General features: G+C 41.8%; 1 pseudogene; it reads left to right on the top strand.

The window, feature by feature from the left end:
- The first annotated feature begins 3,100 nt into the window (after nt 1-3,100).
- LOC116546730 lies at nt 3,101-8,367 on the top strand (annotated as a pseudogene).
- The last annotated feature ends 2,739 nt before the right edge of the window (nt 8,368-11,106 follow it).

Here is an 11,106-nt window from a genome sequence, read left to right as displayed (position 1 = left end):
AATCACCTGCTGACAGAGTAAGACCCTATTTCTCTCTCTCTCTTTTTTTCTGAAACGGAGTCTCACTCTGTCACCATCCTGGAGGGCAGTGACACAATCTCAGCTCACTCTAACTTCCGCAGCCTGCGTTCAAGTGATTCTCCTATCTCACCCTCTTGAGGGGCTGGGATTATAGGCACGCAACGCTGCGCCTATAATAGCTGGGACTACAGGCGTGCGCCACCACGCCCAGCTAATTTTTGTATTTTTAGTAGAGGCGGGGTTTCACCATGTTGGTCAGGATGGTCTCTGTCTCTTGACCTCGTGATCTGCCTGCCTTGGCCTCCCACAGTGCTGAGGTTACAGGCTTGAGCCATCGCGTTGGCCCGAGACCCCACCTCTTAAAGAAAAGGATACTTTGAGTAGCACTATGACGATTAGGAAACTGAATTTGCAATAAAATTTCCCAAAAGAAATCTCCAAAGAAGCTTTCATTGGAGAAGTTTTCACCGGAGAATTCTACCAACTATTTAAGGAATAAACAACAATTCTGCATACTCTCTTCCAGATAACAGAACAGAAGGGAACACTTTCCAGTTCTTTATGAAGCTAGTAATGGGGAGGAAAAGCTTTCTCTTTATTATATTTTGTTCAGTTTATGGGACCTCCAAAACATGATTTTTTTTTGAGGCGGGATCTCACTCTGTCACTCAGGCTTGAGTGCAGTGGCACGATCACAGCTCACTGCATCCATGGCTTCCTGAGCTCAAGCGATCCTCCCACCTCAGCCTCTGAAGTAGCTGGGACCACAGACATGTGCTATTATGTTCAGCCAATTTTCAAACAATGTTTTGTAGAGATGAGAGTCTAGGCTGCCCAGGCTGGTCTCGAACTCTTGGTCTCAAGTGATCTTCCTGCCTTAGCCTCTCAAAGTGGTGGGATTACAGGTATGAGCCACCATGCCCAGCCAAGGCCTATAAATTAAACTCACAAAAGACACAACAGAAAATCAGCTTAAGCATATAAGAACTCAACACCACCATCAACTAATAGGGTCTAGTTAAACTTTTTCTAGGACACTCCCCAAAAAGGCTTATTTGCATTGCATGCTGGAGTTAGCTAAAGAACTGGCGAGCCTGCTAAATGGTTAAAATTGGAGGTTTATGTCTGGGCGCAGTGATTTATACTTGTAATCCCAGCATTTTGAAAGGCCGAGGCGGGAGAACTGCCTGAGCTCAGAAGTTCAAGACCAGCCTGAACAACATAGTGAGACTTTGTCTCTACCAAAAAGAAAAAAAAAAAAAAAACCACAAAAAACAAATCAGTTAGTGGCTTATGTGGCTAACTCAGTAGGTAAAAAAGGCAGAGGGGACAAAAGTCTGCATGAGAACATGAGGATTCTTTAGGACAGACAAATTGGTTTGGGGACAACAGGAGATAAGAAAGGTTTATATATATATATATATATATATATTTTTTTTTTTTATTCAGAGTCTTGCTCTGTCCTCCAGGCTGGCGTGCAGTGGCATGGATCTCGGCTCACAGCAAACTCCGCCTCCTGGGTTGAAGGGATTCCCCTGCCTCAGCCTCTTGAGTAGCTGGGACTACCGGCAGGTGCCACCACGCCTGGCTAATCTTTTTGTATTTTAGTAGAGCGGGGATTTCACCATGTTGGCCAGGATGGTCTGGATCTCCTGACCTCGTGAACCGCCCGCCTTGGCCTCACAAAGTGCTGGGATTACAGGTGTGAGCCACGGCGCCCGGCTGTGGTTTTGATAATTTTTAAAAAATGTAGGTGCGGGCCGGGCGCAGTGGCTCACGCCTGTAATCCCAGCACTTTGGGAGGCCAAGGCGGGTGGATCACGAGGTCAAGATATCGAGACCATCCTGGTCAACATGGTGAAACCCCGTCTCTACTAAAAATACAAAAAATTAGCTGGGCATGGTGGTGCGTGCCTGTAATCCCAGCTACTCAGGAGGCTGAGGCAGGAGAATTGCCTGAACCCAGGACGCAGAGGTTGCGGTGAGCCCAGATTGCGCCATTGCACTCTAGCCTGGGTAACAAGAGCGAAACTCCGTCTCAAAAAAAAAAAAAATGTAGGTGCGGGGGAGCCCGCGCCCGCGTAGTGCCGACTTGATCTCCTCATTAAAAAAAAACAAAACAAAAAAAAAAACAAGCAGGTGCCATTGGTCTTACCGTTTTCTTCATGGCCATGAAATTCTTCTCATATAATGCGAATTAAATATGATCCTTCATGTAATGAGTTTAGAATAACGTTGGGCACAAACCAAGCGATAAATTATCATTTAGTTGATAAGAATCATTCCAATTGCATGGATTCCAATGATTCTTAACTAAATGATAAGATCACACACACACACACACACACACACACACACTCACACACTGTATTTGTGTATGGAATAACTGTTCAAGAACATACACACACAACAGTTGTGTATGGAACTCTTCAAGAACAAGGGGGAAACCGTTATAGTGCATGGAAGGGGAATCAGGGCAAGACGTGAGTGGAAAGAAACATCCCATCACTCACGCTTGAAAAATCCGTTTAATTTAAAAACAGATAATACAACCATACAGAGAAGACATTTAAAAAAAGATTTACACAGAAAATTTTCGTTCCCAATCCATTCCCTACTCACAGTCCTATACATGTTACTTTTATTTTCCTTTGTTTGGAAATAGAAATGCACTGTCCCCTACTTTCTCGCGAACACTGCAATCTCTCTACATTCTTCTGCACTTGTTTTTTCGTGCATATGCTTTCGTTGTGAAATATTTTCCTCCATCTGCTGTTGTATCTGAAATAAATATATACATATAAGCTAAATCGTGTCCCTTGAACGCACCACCTCCAAGCCCGTCCCCGCCCTCCCTGAGGCCCAGGTGCTCCCAGGGCCCCCTTCGCAGGCTGTTTCTGAGGATGCCTGTCCCAAGGCCTCAGCTGAAGCCCCGCCCACTCCCCCCCTCCTCTGCCTTCTGGATGCCCGCCTTCATTCCGAAGCAGCGGGGAGGTGTGGGGGTGGGAGGTCGCCTCAGGCAGTGCTGCGGGCAGCCAGTTTTCCGGCGCTCCACTGGCCTCGGTGGACCCCAGCGACGGCCGGGGCGTAAGACCCGGGGTAAGCGGGGACAGCAGCGACTGCGGCGGGTGTTGCGGTTGATTACGCTTGTTGTCTTCGGAGTGCAAGTCCCTGGCCACCCTTGCCACACTGGAAGATTGTTGTGCAGCCAGCGCCATGTCTGTGAGCGAGATCTTCGTGGAACTGCGGGGCCTTTTTCGCTGCCGAGCAGGACATCCGAGAGGTGAGCCCCCTCCCTTCCCCATTCCCCTTCCCTCTCCGTGCCTAGCTGGGCCACATCGCCCGGCCCTCCTCCGTCGCTGAGTCTGGGGCGGTGGGGACGCCTCCGAGGGTGGGTTGCTCCCCATCTAGCTTTAGGTTGGGGCACTACCCGCCCCTAATTCTACCTCTCTGTCCTGATTCTTCGTGTTCAGGTGTCAGCTTCTCAGCATCACCTGCCTCGTTTGTGTCAGTTTTCCTTGTTTTCAGCACTTGCGTGTATGGAAGGCTTGAATTGCACCTGGTCTTAAGCGAATAGGCGTTTCGTGTATTTGTTGTTGGTGTCTTAAAAGCACCTGTAATCTCCTATTTCAAACTCTCCTGTGGTTTCCTATCCCACATGGGATAAAAAAATCACTCTACTGTGGCCCGCATGGTCTCTCTTCAATCTCATTTTACGCCCTCTCTATGTATGATGTTCACTTTAGCTCTTTACTTCTAGTGCCCCAGTTAGCTTTCTGCCTGTTTGCCTTTACTGGAATTTGCGTCGTTCCCGTTCTTTTCCTGGTTATCACATATTATATCCTTGACCTCGCAACCTAAACGGTCTATTTCCTGTTATGTTTTCTAGTAGGACATTAACTTTTTTTAAAAAAAAATGTGTGTAATGTTAATTATTTTAAAAATATCTTATTTAAATTAATTATTTAAATTATTTAAAAAATATCTTCTCCCCCATTGTATGTTAAACCACCAGAGGGAAGGGATTGTATGCTTGGTTCCCCAAGTATTTACACAGTGCCTTGCACATAAGTGTACTAAGTGAATATTTTAAAAATGAAGGCCGGGTGTGGTGCCTCATGCCTATAATCCCAGCGCTTTTGGAGGCCGAGGCTGGCAGATCAACTTAGGTCAGGTGTTCGAGACCAACCTGGGCAACATGGTAAAACCCTATGTCTACTAAAAATACAAAAGAAAACTAACTGGGCGTGGTGGCGCACACATGTAATCCCAGCTACTGCGGAAGCTGAGGCAGGACAATCGCTTGAACCCAGGAGGCGAAGGTTGTGGTGATCTTAGATCGTGCCACTGCACTCCAGCCTGGGCAACAGAGCAAGACTCCGTCTCAAAAAAAAAAAAAAAAAAAAATTAGAAATACTCAACTCTTATATTGCATTTAACTCTTCATTTTACAAATTATGTTGATACGCATCAGCCATTTGATAATGTGCCAATTGGATACTTGGGGTGAATGGGTGGCTGTTATCCTTTAAAGGCTACCTGAGGAATCTAAGGCTTTTTAGTGACTTTTTGAAGTGTTACAGAGGAAATAAATGGAAAAGTCAGGATTCCAACTTGGTTATGATAGATCACGTGTACTATCTAATGTGTTTGGTGTGAGTGTATGACAGTAATTCTGCTGAGTATCTGGTTTTTATTTTTACTTCTCTCTAGGAAATCCGAAAAGTTGTGCGGAGTTTAGAACAAAGAGCTCGAGAGATTTTGACTCTACTGCAAGGGGTCCATCAGAGTGCTGGGTTTCAGGACAGTAAGTTCTTTGTTTTGTATCCAAGTTATCTCTTAGGTAGAGGGTTAGTTTCTGTCTAGACGACGTTTTGTAATGAAAAATGTCCCTCATGATTTATGGTGAATACAAATTAAAGAAGTAGGTGATTTGGTAATTTTGATTTTTCCACTTCCACATACAGTAGTATAATTTAAACAGAGATGTTTTCTCTATCGTGAGAGCATTCTACGGATGATAATTACAATTGCTTAACCCATTTCCTGTTTAGAAAAAAAAGTGCAGCTTTCTGCCAGCGCAGCCTTCTCAGGGTAAGCAGATAAAGGGTTTGTAACTCCTTTGTGTTATCCAGTGACTTTTATGTGGCCCGTGTGTGTGTGTGTGTGTGTGTGTGTGTGTGTGTGTGTGTGTAGGTGTGTGTATGTATCCAGCCTTTCAGTGATTGAATACCTTTTTTTCCCCAACTTCCTGTTGATTTGCATTATATACCTTTTAATATGAGATTAACAGTATAAAGTGCTCTCAAATCAATGTGTTTACAGTCACCCTTGTGAATGGAAGTTAAATATGTCAAGTTTAGACCTGGAACCTTCATTTTAAGGCATAGCCAGCACAGCTAAAAGAGCTGAAGTATATTTTCAGTTACAAGAATGATATAATAATGCATTGACACATGCCAGAGGCAAGTCATTTTTCTTAATGATACAGAGTTGGTTATCTTGATTGCGAATAGTCGGTAAAGGCATTTTTCTGTCACATACGGGAAGAAGGAGCAATCCGATGTTAAGCATTCTCTCAGGAGTGAACAGGAATAGCGGCTGGCGTGCAGCCCCTGAAGGATGATATTATTTATGACAACGTAGCCAATTACCAATGTCTCCTAATATATTCCCTTTTAAGAAGTTGTTTATTTTTCAGTATAGCTAATTAGTAGGGAAACTAGGGCTGATATTTTGAGAGCCAGGTTGAAAAGCAGAGATGTGTACCTTAGTTGTGAGTTGATTCATTTCAAGATAGATTACTTAGATTATTAAGCGAGAACTGTATTTGAAATTTGGTAAGCTTTTCATGATTACATTTGGTTATCTTTTGTGATTAGCTCCAAAGAGGTGTTTGAAAGCTCAAGAACATTTAGGCACAGTAAAAACACATCTAACCTCTTTGAACACCAAGTGTTCTGCCGAACAGTATTACAGGTTTGTAAGAAAAATAGCATTTCATAACGTTAAGTAAAGAAAAGGAGAAAAATTATATGTGCCAAATGATGGCTTACAACTAGGTAAACATTCTAATGTGTAGAAGTAACAAAAAGAGAAGAACCAAACTAATAATGGTCATGACAAAAATTCGTGACTTTTTCTTCTTCTTTTTACTTTCTAAATCTTCTTAAGGAACATTTATTACTCTACATTTATTTAGTACAGTCAATACCTGTTTACAGGCCACTTAGATTTCCCACTTGTTAACATTTTGCTACATCTGCTTAATCTTCTTTTCTGTCTTTGCCAGCCATTTGAAAGTTAGTTGCAAATATGATAAGTGCTTTCTTAAATGCTTTATCATGCACTTTCTAACAGGAAGTATATTCTTTGACACAAATCGACAGCATTTTGATACTACTACTTTTTGAGGGAAGACTGAATTGAATTTTGCTTAAGAGCTCAAAAAATCCACAGTGCGGTCTCGTTGCCGAGGGTGTGAATATATTAAAAAGCCAGTTTTTAAAAGATTCATCCTTCACTTAATTCTGGAGAAATTATGTGTATATTTTTATATTCTGAGGCTTAAATTGCATTTACAGCGTGAGTTTATTTTCCTGTGTTTTTTAGTTGAGCCAGATCGGGAGAAAGGATTTCGTCTGGTTGTAGAAGATTATCTCTCAGGAGTTCTAATTCTTGCCAGTGAACTGGTAAGCTCAGTAATTTGCTAGTTGCTTTTTTGATCTTTCTGCTTCACTGTCAGTTTTTAAAATGGGTACCAAAATTCAGAAAGTCTTAAATCTTTTCTGAGCCATCTCTCAGTCACCGGTTAGTCATTGACTGGCACTGTATGTGTTAGAGTTTACTAGGCATCAGAGAAAAGCCGGATCAAATGATGAGTACATACTTACTGAGTTACGATTTTTTTTTTTTTTTTTTTGAGGCAGAGTTGTGCTCTTGTCGCCCAGGCTGGAGTGCAGTGATGCGATGTTGGCTCACCACAACCTCTGCCGCCCAGGTTCAAGTGATTCTCCTGCCTCAGTCTCCTGAGTGGCTGGTATTATAGGCATGTGCCACCAAACCCGGCTAATTTTTTGTTTTTAGTAGAGACGGGGTTTCTGTAGGTTGGTCAGGCTGGTCTGGAACTCCCAACCTCAGGTGATCTGCCCGTCCTGGCCTCCCAAAGTGCTGAGATTACAGCCGTGAGCTACTGCGCCTGGCCTGAGTTATGGATTTTTGTGTGTGTGTGTGTATTTTTAGTAGAGCTGGGGTTTCACTGTGTTGGCTAGGCTGGTCTCTAACTCCTGACATTGTGTAATCCACCCACCTCGGCCTCTGAAAGTTCTGGGATTACAGGCTTGAGCCACTGCGCCTGGCCAGTGAATTTTTAAAAGGTGATAACACCTTTTCTTTTTAGGGTAGTGGCAAAACATCTATTCTTGGTAACTGTGTTAATTCATGTAATTGTTTTGGAGACTCATATATCTGTATAACTATATGTTATTCTTATCCTTTATTCTGTTAATCACTATCTAGGGAAATTGCCCTGTAAAAGTCTAAAGAGGAAAAAAACTATCAGTAAAAATTGCGTAGTTGTGATAGAGACTGTATCAGTCTACAGAGGTGAAAATATTTACCATCAGGCTTGTGAAGAAAAAGTTTGCTTGTCCTTGCTTCACAGAAAAGCAGTCCAGGGCTGGTCTGACGATTCCTTGATCTTTGGCCCGAGGTTCTTCCAGCCTCAGCTTCTTTCTTATGTTCCAGAACTGTTGCTTTATACACATCTTCACTGTAGCCAGCAATAGGAGGAAATGGGAAAAGTTTATGCCTTCCTGCTGTGAGGAAATTTCTTTGAGGCTGTACACACAACTTCTATTTACTATTCTGGTGCCTTGCCTGCAGGGGAGGCAGAAATGGAGTCATTGGAGTGGGTATGTGTGCATTGAAAACCTGGGGAAGATGGGGAGAATGGATAATGGGGTTCATTTGCAGGCTGTACCACTTGTCTGACTTGTTGGAGACACCTGACCAGTAAAGTTGAAGCATCTTGTCGGTATTAGTTGCTAAGTGTGGGGTGTCTTTAGGACCATACGTGTTGGGGCCAGTTGCTGTGGCTTACACCCGTAATCCTGGCAATTTGGGAGGCCAAGGTGGGAGGATCACTTGAGGCCAAGAGTTCTATATCAGCCTGAGCAACAAAGCAAGACCCCTTTCTATTTATATTAAACAAAACAAAAAAAATCTGTATGTGTTGAGAATGCACTAAAGAGGTAGTGTAGGTAAGTCTGGAAAAGTGGAGAGGGTTTTACAGAAAGGGAATCATTTTTTATTATTTTATTAAGCCAGTCAAATGTAGCAGTGGGTGGTGGGGGGGTGTTCACTTGAACTCAGTAGGTGGAGGTTGCAGTGAGCCGAGATTGTGCCAGGGCACTCCAGCCTGGTGGCAGAGTGAGACTCCATCTCAAAACAAAAAAAACAAAAAACCAACAAGAAAAAATGATAGAAACTCTGCAGCGTATGTGTCAAATGGAGAATATAGGTGAATCATGTCTGCTCTTCACATGAATATAAAAATCTCCTTAGAAAAATAAAGTACACAGGGAAGGTAATGGGTCCAATGTATTAGACATCCCTCATGGTAGGGCAGATAAGAGTATCAGAAGGGAGGATCACTGCAGTTAAGTGAATTCTTCCTGAACTTCCCCTTCCCATCTCCTAATTTCCCATCCTACAAAATTGTTCATCATTCCTCTCTGAATTTCCCATTTTCCCTCCAGACACTTCTACTTTTTACACATGAGGCTATGTTTGCTTAATACATTTAATATATTATTAATAATAACATAGACATACACTTTATATGTATATTACATGTATAGGCTATGTTATTACTTGTATAATACATTAGCTTATATTTAAAGTGTGCTTCACCAATTAAAATAGTAATTGTATACTTGTCTAAGGCTGTATTATTGTTTGTGTAGAATACTAGTTTGTATTGAAAGTGTTTCATCCATTAGAATACTATAAATTCCTTAAAATGGAAATTAATATTTTAAATCTTACAACTTTTGCACACTGAACATCATGTATTAAAAAGTATACTATGAATTAAATAGGTCTTGAGGAGTCGGTAAACTTAGGCAATCAGGGAGAGAGGTCATTTCAGGAATGAGGTAATGGTTTGACTAATGTATAAAAGTGGGAGGGAGTGTGGGAACTAAGACACCTTCTACAGAGGTGTGTGTTAAATAGCATCTGCATAAGTTGAACAGAATCAACTTAAGGAGAGGCTCCTAAATGATAGCAAAGTAAAGTTTATCAAATGCAGTTCTTTCAGTTAATCACAGTAGGATGAAGGGATTGAGATATCTCTTTTCCTCTCTTTTCTTTATTTCCCTAATTCTAAGGCACCATATGACCAGGACATGACTTTTTGTCTGATATGTGTCAAACCAAAAGGGAAAACAATATAATTAGATTTAAATTCTTAACTGTACCATCAAACCACACTGGACTTTTTACAATCATTTCTATCAACTGCCCATTCCCTCAATCTACAATGGAGGACAAAGAAGTTTCCAGTAGAGCAGGATCTCAATGATTTGTTAACATTTGATCCATGAGACTGGATAATCTCTCAGTCAGTTCAGGCTGCCATAATAAGTTACCACAGACTGGGTGGCTTAAACGACAGAAACGTATTTGTCACAGTTCTAGATGTTGGAAGTCCAAGATTTGGTTGCCAGCAAGCCCAGGTCCCCAGTGAGGGCGCCCTTCCTGTTTTGCAGATGGCTGGGTCCTTGCTGTGTACTCACATGGCAGAGAGCACAGACAGAGAAGAAGCAACCTCTCGTTTCTTTGCTTATAAAGCACTAATTGAATCATAAAAGCTCTACCCTCGTGATTTAATTACCCCCAAAGGTCTGATTTTCAAATTGCATCACATTTATGATTATAGTTCCAACATAAATTTGATGCTGGGGTTGGGGGGATGGCGGTGCAAACATTCAGTCAATAGCAAGTGTCTTTCGCAGAAATGAGACATTGAGAATGAGAGAAAGTTACTCTGCCTGATGATGGGAATTGTAACATATAAGTTCAGGAATTACTACAGGGCCAGGTACAGTGGTTCATGCGTGTAATTTCAGCAGCTGAGGTGGGCAGATCATTTGAGGTTGAGAGTTTGAGACTAGCCTGGCCAACAGGGGGAACCCAGCCTCCACTAAAAATGCAAAAATTAGCCAAGCATGGTAGTACACACCTGTAGTCCCAGCTACTTGGGAGGCTAGGTTATGAGAATTACTTGAACCCAGGGCCCAGAGGATACAGTGAGCTAAGATCGCACCACTGCGCTGTAGCCTGGGCAACAGAGCAAGACTCCATCTGAAAAAAAAAAAAAAGAAAAGAAAAAGAATCATAGAATCGTTATAGGTCATGCTCTACCTCACAAACCAATGAATCACAGGAAAATAGAAGGAGACAGAAGAGTGAAGCAGATTTGTGGAATAAAGCAAAGAGGAGTCAATTCAAAGAAAATTGCCTGGTACCTAGTTCTTGCTTCAAGTTCATTCTTGAGACTAGGCTATATCCCTTCCTGTGGCTATCCCAGATGATTCTGATTCTGTAACCCACTGTAAGTTCTCTTTTTCTCTGTTGTTCTTTGCTGGCTCAGGTTGTATTGCATAATTTTAACTAAATAGTCATGCACAAATTATAGAGATTATGTAGTGTGGTTTTCAGTTCAAACACACAAATATCAAGAAACATGAGACCTAAGGTTTTTATACACAGAATTTTGATCCAATAGTATATACAATAATTCATTAGGCTCGGAAATGAGATACGCTATTTCATAGTACGTCATTACCCAAGATTAAGTTGGGCGGTGAATACAGCATCATTTTTACAATTGCTTATTAGTTGCAAAATAATTTAGAATATGGACTATTAATATTACATGACTTTTTTTTCCTCCAGATTTGCCTTGTTTTCTTAAAATTGGCAAGGCTATGTGAGTAAGTAGTTTCAGTTAATAGCATGCCCATGGACAGTAGCTAGTGTTAGCTGAGTGAAGATTGATTATAAAAACAGAAACTGACA

The sequence above is a fragment of the Sapajus apella genome, unplaced genomic scaffold (genome assembly GCF_009761245.1).
Source record: "Sapajus apella isolate SASKATOON/1434 unplaced genomic scaffold, GSC_monkey_1.0 scaffold1283, whole genome shotgun sequence".
In the NCBI taxonomy this organism is placed as follows: domain Eukaryota; kingdom Metazoa; phylum Chordata; class Mammalia; order Primates; family Cebidae; genus Sapajus; species Sapajus apella.
This window is presented reverse-complemented; position numbering and strand designations above follow the sequence as displayed.